At 40.3% G+C, this 7,288-nt stretch overlaps 1 long non-coding RNA gene across 1 annotated transcript; it reads left to right on the forward strand.

Moving 5' to 3' along the window:
- On the forward strand, nt 1–6,710 carry LOC116551000. The gene is made up of 3 exons (XR_004268661.1): nt 1–438; nt 4,264–4,275; nt 6,699–6,710. It is a non-coding gene; the product is annotated as an uncharacterized LOC116551000 (long non-coding RNA).
- The last annotated feature ends 578 nt before the right edge of the window (nt 6,711–7,288 follow it).

Consider the following 7,288-nt stretch of genomic DNA (forward strand, 5'->3'; position numbering starts at 1 on the left):
GGGTTAAGTCAGGTATAAGAAATTGTTCAAATGATAAAGATTAGAGCTAAACATTGCGAATATTTTGAAGTGTCAACTGAAATCTCCTCGCTGTCACTTCTCCCCTTTCTTGCCTGCTTTCATTCCCCCACATTTAAACTTCTTTCATTTTCTTTTCTTGGGCCTTGAAACCCTTCTCTCCAGTGCAGGCATCTAGAAATAAGTCATGGGATGTGTAAAAGGAAAATATTTTGGGCCCCCAAATCACTAAGCTACAGGGAAAAGTCAAGCTGGAAACTGCTTAGGGTAAACCTGCCTCTCGTTCTATTCAAAGTCATCCCTCTGCTCACGGAGATTAATGCATATCTGACTGCCTCCTTTGGAGAGGCTAATCAGAAACTCATAAGAATGCAACCATTTATGTCTTCTCTACCTATGACCTGGAAGCCCCCTCCCCGAGTCTTCCCAGTCTTTACTTCGAGTTGTCCTGCCTTTCCAGACCAAACCAATGTTCATCTTGCATATGGTGATTGGTGTCTCACGTCTCCCTAGAATGTATACAACCAAACTGTGCTGTGACCCCTTTGTCATTATGTGGCACATGTCGGCATGACCTTTCTGAGTCTGTGTCACAGGTGTGCATCTTCAACTTTGGCAAAATAGACTTTCTAAAGTAACTGAGACTTGTCTCATATTTTCCAGGCTCACAGATGTATACAGAAAGCTGGAAAAAAACACAACAAAACAAGAAAAAAAGTGTCAAATCCTTGGCTTTTAAACTCAAAATCTTCACTTCTTATGCAAGAAGAAAATATTTACAAAGGAAATTTGTTATCCAGTTTTGAACTCTCCACGCCTGCCAAGAGCTCCTGTGAACTGTGCAGGGGGGTAGAAGAAGAGAGGAAGCAAAATGTTAAACCTGTTGAGGGGCCTGCCTCCATTCTGTACTCAGAGTTATTTCAAAGCAGATAAAGGGAGTATTGATTAAAAAAAAAATCCCAAGAGAATTTGGAATATCCAAAAGCAGAGGAAACCAGGTTTGAGAATTCCTTAGACTCTACTCTTGTAGGTATTTCCTATGTTGAGAAGGGTGTGAGTCCTGATGGCATTTTGTAGTGTCCAAGATAATAAAGTCCTAATAAAGATTTCAGGTTTGGCTGGGAGTGCTGGCTCAAGTCTGTAATTTCAGTTCTTTAGGAGGTCAAGGTAAGAGGATCGCTTGAGATCAGGAGTTAGAAATCAGCCTGTATGACATAACAAGATCCCTGTCTCTAACAAAGTTAAAAAGAATTTTGCTAGACGTGTGATGTACGACTATAGTCCTAGCTACTCAGCCGGCTGAGGTGAGAGGGTAGCTTGAGCCCAGGAGCTCAAGGGTATAGTGAGCTAGGATTGTATTACTGCAGTCAGCCTGGATAATAGAGTGGAGTCCTGTATCTAAGAAAACAACAACAACAACAACAAGAATTAGAAGTTTCGGGACTCCAGAGAAAAACTTTCTACTACCTTCAAAGAGGGGGCACAATTAGCGGAAAGAAAGAACCAGTAGACTAAGTAGATTTCTCAGCTATGGTTGTTTGGTGCTATTGCAGATCATGGAGTGACAACACACATGCCAGAGACTGCTAGTGAAAATAGGTGAAAGGACAGAAGCCAGGAAAGGCAGAGGACATCTCAACAGAGACCATGGATCTCAGAGGGAAGCCACAGACAAACATCCTCTCCTGGCCTCCTCTCTCTCCATATAAGCCCCTGAAAGTTAGACACCAGGCTGACAGAAAGAAAAAGGAACATTTTGAATGAAACACATTTAAATTTGAAATGAACAAGAATATTCTGTGATCACATAGGGTGGGGGCTTACTATTCATTTGTTCAATGTATTATTGACCAATGAGCCAGCCACTGTTCTAGATACTTGAGACATACTGAGGACAGAAGGCTATGACCTCATGAATCTTACATTGTGAGTGGGACAGTTGCAGTATTACATATGAGGATCAAAATCGGCCTCATTTTGGAGGTAAGATTAAGCAGACTCTTGATAGAGGTGAGGTGGTTACCTAACCTGAGATTTGGAGAAGGCATTTCAGCAGACAGGGAGCAGGTGGAGCCAGCGTCCTCCTGCAATAGCGCACTAGGAATGTTTAAGGGAAAGTAGACTAGGTGATTAGAAGCAGTAGAAGTGGGCATACAGATAATGGGTGGCAGATCTTTGGGGCTTACAGCTCATTTGACAGAATTCGGCTTTTATTTTGGGTAGAAGAGAACTCCATTTGAGTGTTAATAAAAGGAGAATGATCTGATTTACCTTTATAAAATATCATTCTGCCTTCTGCCATGACTGTAACAGTCCAAGGGGACAAAATGATTGCAATGAGATCAGTTGGGAGGTTATTGCTACAACCCACGCAAGGGATGGTAATAGCCACAGTGAAAGTGAGCACAGTGGTCAGATTCTGGGTATATTTTTAAGGTGGAGACAACACCTTTTCCTGCTGGACTGAGTGAAGGATATGAGAGAAAGGAGGAGTCAAAAGAACTCCAAAGTTTTCTGTCTGGAGTTACTGGAATGTAGTTGAGATCCCCTGAGATGAGGAAGGCTGGCTGTGGGGCAGGCTGAGGTTGCAGAAACGATCAGGAGATTAATCTTGAGCATGTTAACTTTGGAACATCTGATTTGAAATTAAGAAGTCTTCAGCATAGAAATTTTAAAGTCATGGTGCTGAACGGAGGGCTGGTTTCCCATTAATATGTCTGAGTAATCTAACCGACCGTCTTACAGATAACAACCATAAGTTCTAGACAAAATACCAAAAGAATGACTCAAAGGCTATGGGAGTTTACAGTGCAGGTTAATTATAGAGGAAAAATAAAATGCGTAAAAATCATTGGGCAAGATTCTCATTTTATAGCTTTTATCCTGAACACCATCTTCAATAGTTTCTGCAAAGAGAGCCTAAAATCTAATAGAAAGCCTCAAGGTTTTTTGGCCCAAGGAACGAGAAGACAGAATTTGGAGCAACTACAGATAGTAGAAAGTGAATGGAAAACAGAGAGCCAGAAGGGGGAGGCTTAATCTCTGTGAATAAACTATCATGTCTCTGGCTGACACTTGAACCATTCATGTGTGGGAAAGACTTCAGCTAAGAACAACAAAAATGAACTGACATTTGAGCTACCTCTAGAGAGAAAGATTTTGCAGTTTGAGTCCAATTAAATTAACTAATAAAACAAAAATTCCATTCTTTGGAGGAATAAAATAGAATATAGAGTCTCTATAACATTTGCAATGTTCTGAATATAATCTTAACATATAAACAAATCAGGAAAATGTGACCATTCTCAAGAGAAATAAGAACCAGTGGAGGCCAACCCTTAGATGACTCATTGTTAGACTTAGAGGGCAAGGATTTTAAAGTTGCTGTTTTAACTGTGCTTATATTAGTCTGTTCTCACGCTGCTAACAAAGACATACCTGAGACTGGGTAATTTATAAAGGAAAGAGGTCTAATTCACACACAGTTCCAGATGGCTGAGGAGGCTTCACGATCAGGTGAAAGGCAAATGAAGAGCAAAGTCATGTCTTACATGCAGCAGGCAAGAAAGCATGTGCAGGAGAACTCCCTTTTATAAAACCATTGGCTCTCATGGGACTTATTTACTATTACTAGAATAGCATGGGAAAAACTCACCCTCATGATTCAATTACCTCCCACTATGTCCCTCCCATGACACATGGGGATTTTTACAATTCAAGGTGAGATGTGGGTTGGAACACACAGCCAAATCATATCATTCCACTCCTGGCCCCTCCCAAATCTCATATCCTCACATTTCAATCACGCCTTCCTATAGTTCCTATAGTTCCCCAAAGTTAATTCATTCCATCATTAACCCAAAAGTCCACGTCCAAAGTCTCATCTGAGACAAGGCATGTCCCTTCTGCCTATGAATTTGTAAAATCAAAAGCAAGTTAGTTACTTCCTAGATACAATGGGGGTATAGGTATTGCATAAATACAGCTGTTCCAAATGGAAGAAATTAGCAAAAATGAAGGGGCTATAGGTCCCATGCAAGTCTGAAACCCAGCACGACAGTCAAATCTTAAAGCTCCAAAATGATCTCCTTTGACTCCATGTCTCACATCTAGGTCATGCTGATGTGAGAGGTGGGCTTCCATGGCTTGGTCAGCTCTGTCCCTCTAGCTTTGCAGGGTACAGCCTCCATCCTTGCTGCTTTCATGGGCTGGCATTGAGTGTCTGCGGCTTTTCCAGGCCAACAGTGCAAGCTGTTGGTGGATCTACCATTCTGGGGTCTGGAGGATGGTGGCCCTCTTCTCACATGTCCACTGGGGAGTGCCCCGGTGGGCACTTTGTATGGGTGTTCCAACCCTGTATTTCCCATCTACACTGTCCTAGAAGAGATTCTCCATGAGGGCTCTGCCCCTGCAGCACAATTCTGCCTAGACATCCAGGTATTTTCATATATCCTCTGAAATCTAAGTGGAGGTTCCCAAACCTCAATTCTTGACTTCTGTGCACCTGCAGGCTTAACACCATATGGAAACTGCCAAGACTTGGGATTTGCAGCCTCTGAAGCCATGGCCTGAGCTACACCTGGGCCCATTTTAGCCATGCCTGGAGCAGCTGGGGCACAGGGCACCAAGTCCCTAGTCTTCATACAGCAGAGGTGCCCTGGATCTGGCCTCAGGAAATCATTTTTCCCTCCTAGGCTTTCAGGCCTGTGATGGGAGGGGCTGCTGTGAAGTTCTCTGACATGCCCTGGAGACATTTTCCCCATTGTCTTGGTGATTACCATTGGACTCCTTGTTACTTATGCAAATTTCTTCAGCCAGGTTGAATTTCTCCACAGAAAATATATATATTTTTTCAGTCACATCATCAGGCTGCAAATTTTCCAAACTTCTATGCTCTGCTTCCTCTTGAACATTTTGCTGATTATAAATTTCTTCTACCAGATTCCCCAAATCATCTCTCCCAAGTTCAAACTTCCATATATCTCTAGGGAAGGGTCAAAATGCCACCAGCCTCTTTGCAAAAGTAAGCAAGAGTCACCTTTGCTCCAGTTCCCAACAAGTTTCTTGTCTACATCTGTGACAACCTCAACCCATACTTTGTTGCTCATATCACTCTCAGCATTTTTTGTCAAAGCCATTCAACAAGTCTCCAGGAAGTTCCAAACTTTCCCACATATTTCTATCTTCTTCTGAGCCCTCCAAACTTCCAACTTCTGTCTGTTACCTAGTTCTAAAGTCACTTCCACAAAGCAAAGTCATATCTTGCATGTCAGTAGGCAAGAGAGCATGTATAGGGGAACTTCCCTTTGTAAAACCATCAAACATCATGAGACTTATTCACTTTTACAAGAACAGCATGAAAGAAATCCACCCTCATGATTCAGTTACCTCCCTTGTGTAGCTCCCACAATATGTGGGGATTATTAAAACTCAAGGTGAGATCTGGAGCTAAATCATATTAGTGCTCAATGAGGAAAACTAAAGATGCCTATAATGAAAGAATATATAGAAGTTCTTAACAGAAAACATAAAAAAGAAACAAATAAAAATTCTATAACTAAGATACACAGCATCTGAATTAAAGAATTCATTGGGTGGGCTTAACAGTAGCATGGAGATAAGATAGGAAAGAGTCATCGCACTTGAAGAAAGATCAAAAGAAATCATCCAATCTGGTAAAGCTCAAAAATAAAGCTTCAGAAATTTGAACGGAAATTTAAGAATGTAACAGCGAAAGTTGTAACACACGTGCAATTGGAGTCCAGAAGAAGAGGAAGAGAATGAGCCAGAAGAATTAGTCTGGATAAAAATGGCTGAACATTTCCCTGATTTCATGAAAGACTCAATGTCACAGATTCAAGGACCTAACCAAACCCAGATGAAGGTAAACATAAAGCAAACTATAACTGATCTCATTATGGTCAAACATTTGAAAACCAAATGTAAAGGAAAAATCTTGAAAGCAGCAACATAAAAGCGACTCATTACCTACAGGGAAACAGTGATTCACAAAGCCACTGACTTCTAATTAGAAACTATAGACACCCAAAGATGTCGGAATAATGTGTTTAAAGTGCTAACATAAGCAACCTAACTAGATAAGCTCACTAAGGGAGGAGATAGAAAAGAAGAACTGAGAAATTACATAGACATGATCAGAGAGAAAAGAAAAACCAAGAATGGGAGGTGTCCTGGAAAATGTAACTAAAAGGAGAGAATGATTAAATGTGTCAAATGCTGCTGTGGAATCAAGGGCAGAAAGCTGACGATTGGATTGAACAACGTGGAAGTAAATAATAATCCTGGCAGGAACAGTTTTTGTAGAATGGCTTAAAGCTTTGTTGCAGTGGGTTTAGGAGAAAATGAGGAGAAAATAATTGGAAATAATAAGTAAAGGCAACTGAAAGAGTTTTACCTTGCATAGGGAGAAATGAAACGGAGTACTAGTCAATGTAGAGAGTAGGATCAAGAGAAGATTTTGTTTTGTTAGCATGCTAGTTAGCATAATCCTTTAGAGAGCAATATAAAAGTGAAAATATAAGATAAAAAGGAAGCATTGCCCAATATATCAGGTCTGTAGAAGAAAAGATAAAACAAACAGCCAGTTGAACTAAAATAAAAAAAAATTTACACAGGAATATGTAATTTCAGTTCTCATTTCTCCTCTCTATTGTGCAAAGCCCTTTGCTTCCCAGCCTTTACTATTTATAATTTGGTCATTTTCAATGTGATATTTGAAAAGTATGTCTATTAAAATTATGTAAAACTTTATGATTTTGGAGAGTAACTGGTTTGTTCCTTTGTGTTTTTAATTTGTGAACATTCTTTAAACAGTGAACAAATGTATTTCCAAACCTGTTTTTTAAGTTTTAAAAAACTCAGAATGCATCTTTCTAATAATATTTATGTTATACGAGGCAGTTTATTCTGGTCAGTTCATAAAATGGTATAAAGTAGCTGAATTGTATTACTGATTATCTGGGAAGTTTCAGGTGTTCAGTCTTTTATTTCTATGGTAAAACTTATTCCAATTTCCAACCCAACATTCTGGAACCCATCTCCCATTATGAAGTGGGCCTCAGGGTGGGAGTGGAAACAGAGCCTCTTGTTCACATTCCACACCCTCATCTTCCAGCACTGAGGGTAGACTATTAAGGCTCTCATGACATCAAGGGTCAAAGCAATGGCATAATGGAGATTCTAGACATTTGTTTCCTCACCAGTGAAAATCAAATGAAGACCCAGAAATCACTACAGCTACAGGCATGAG

The sequence above is a fragment of the Sapajus apella genome, unplaced genomic scaffold, assembly GCF_009761245.1.
Source record: "Sapajus apella isolate SASKATOON/1434 unplaced genomic scaffold, GSC_monkey_1.0 scaffold8, whole genome shotgun sequence".
Taxonomy (NCBI): Eukaryota; Metazoa; Chordata; class Mammalia; order Primates; family Cebidae; genus Sapajus; species Sapajus apella.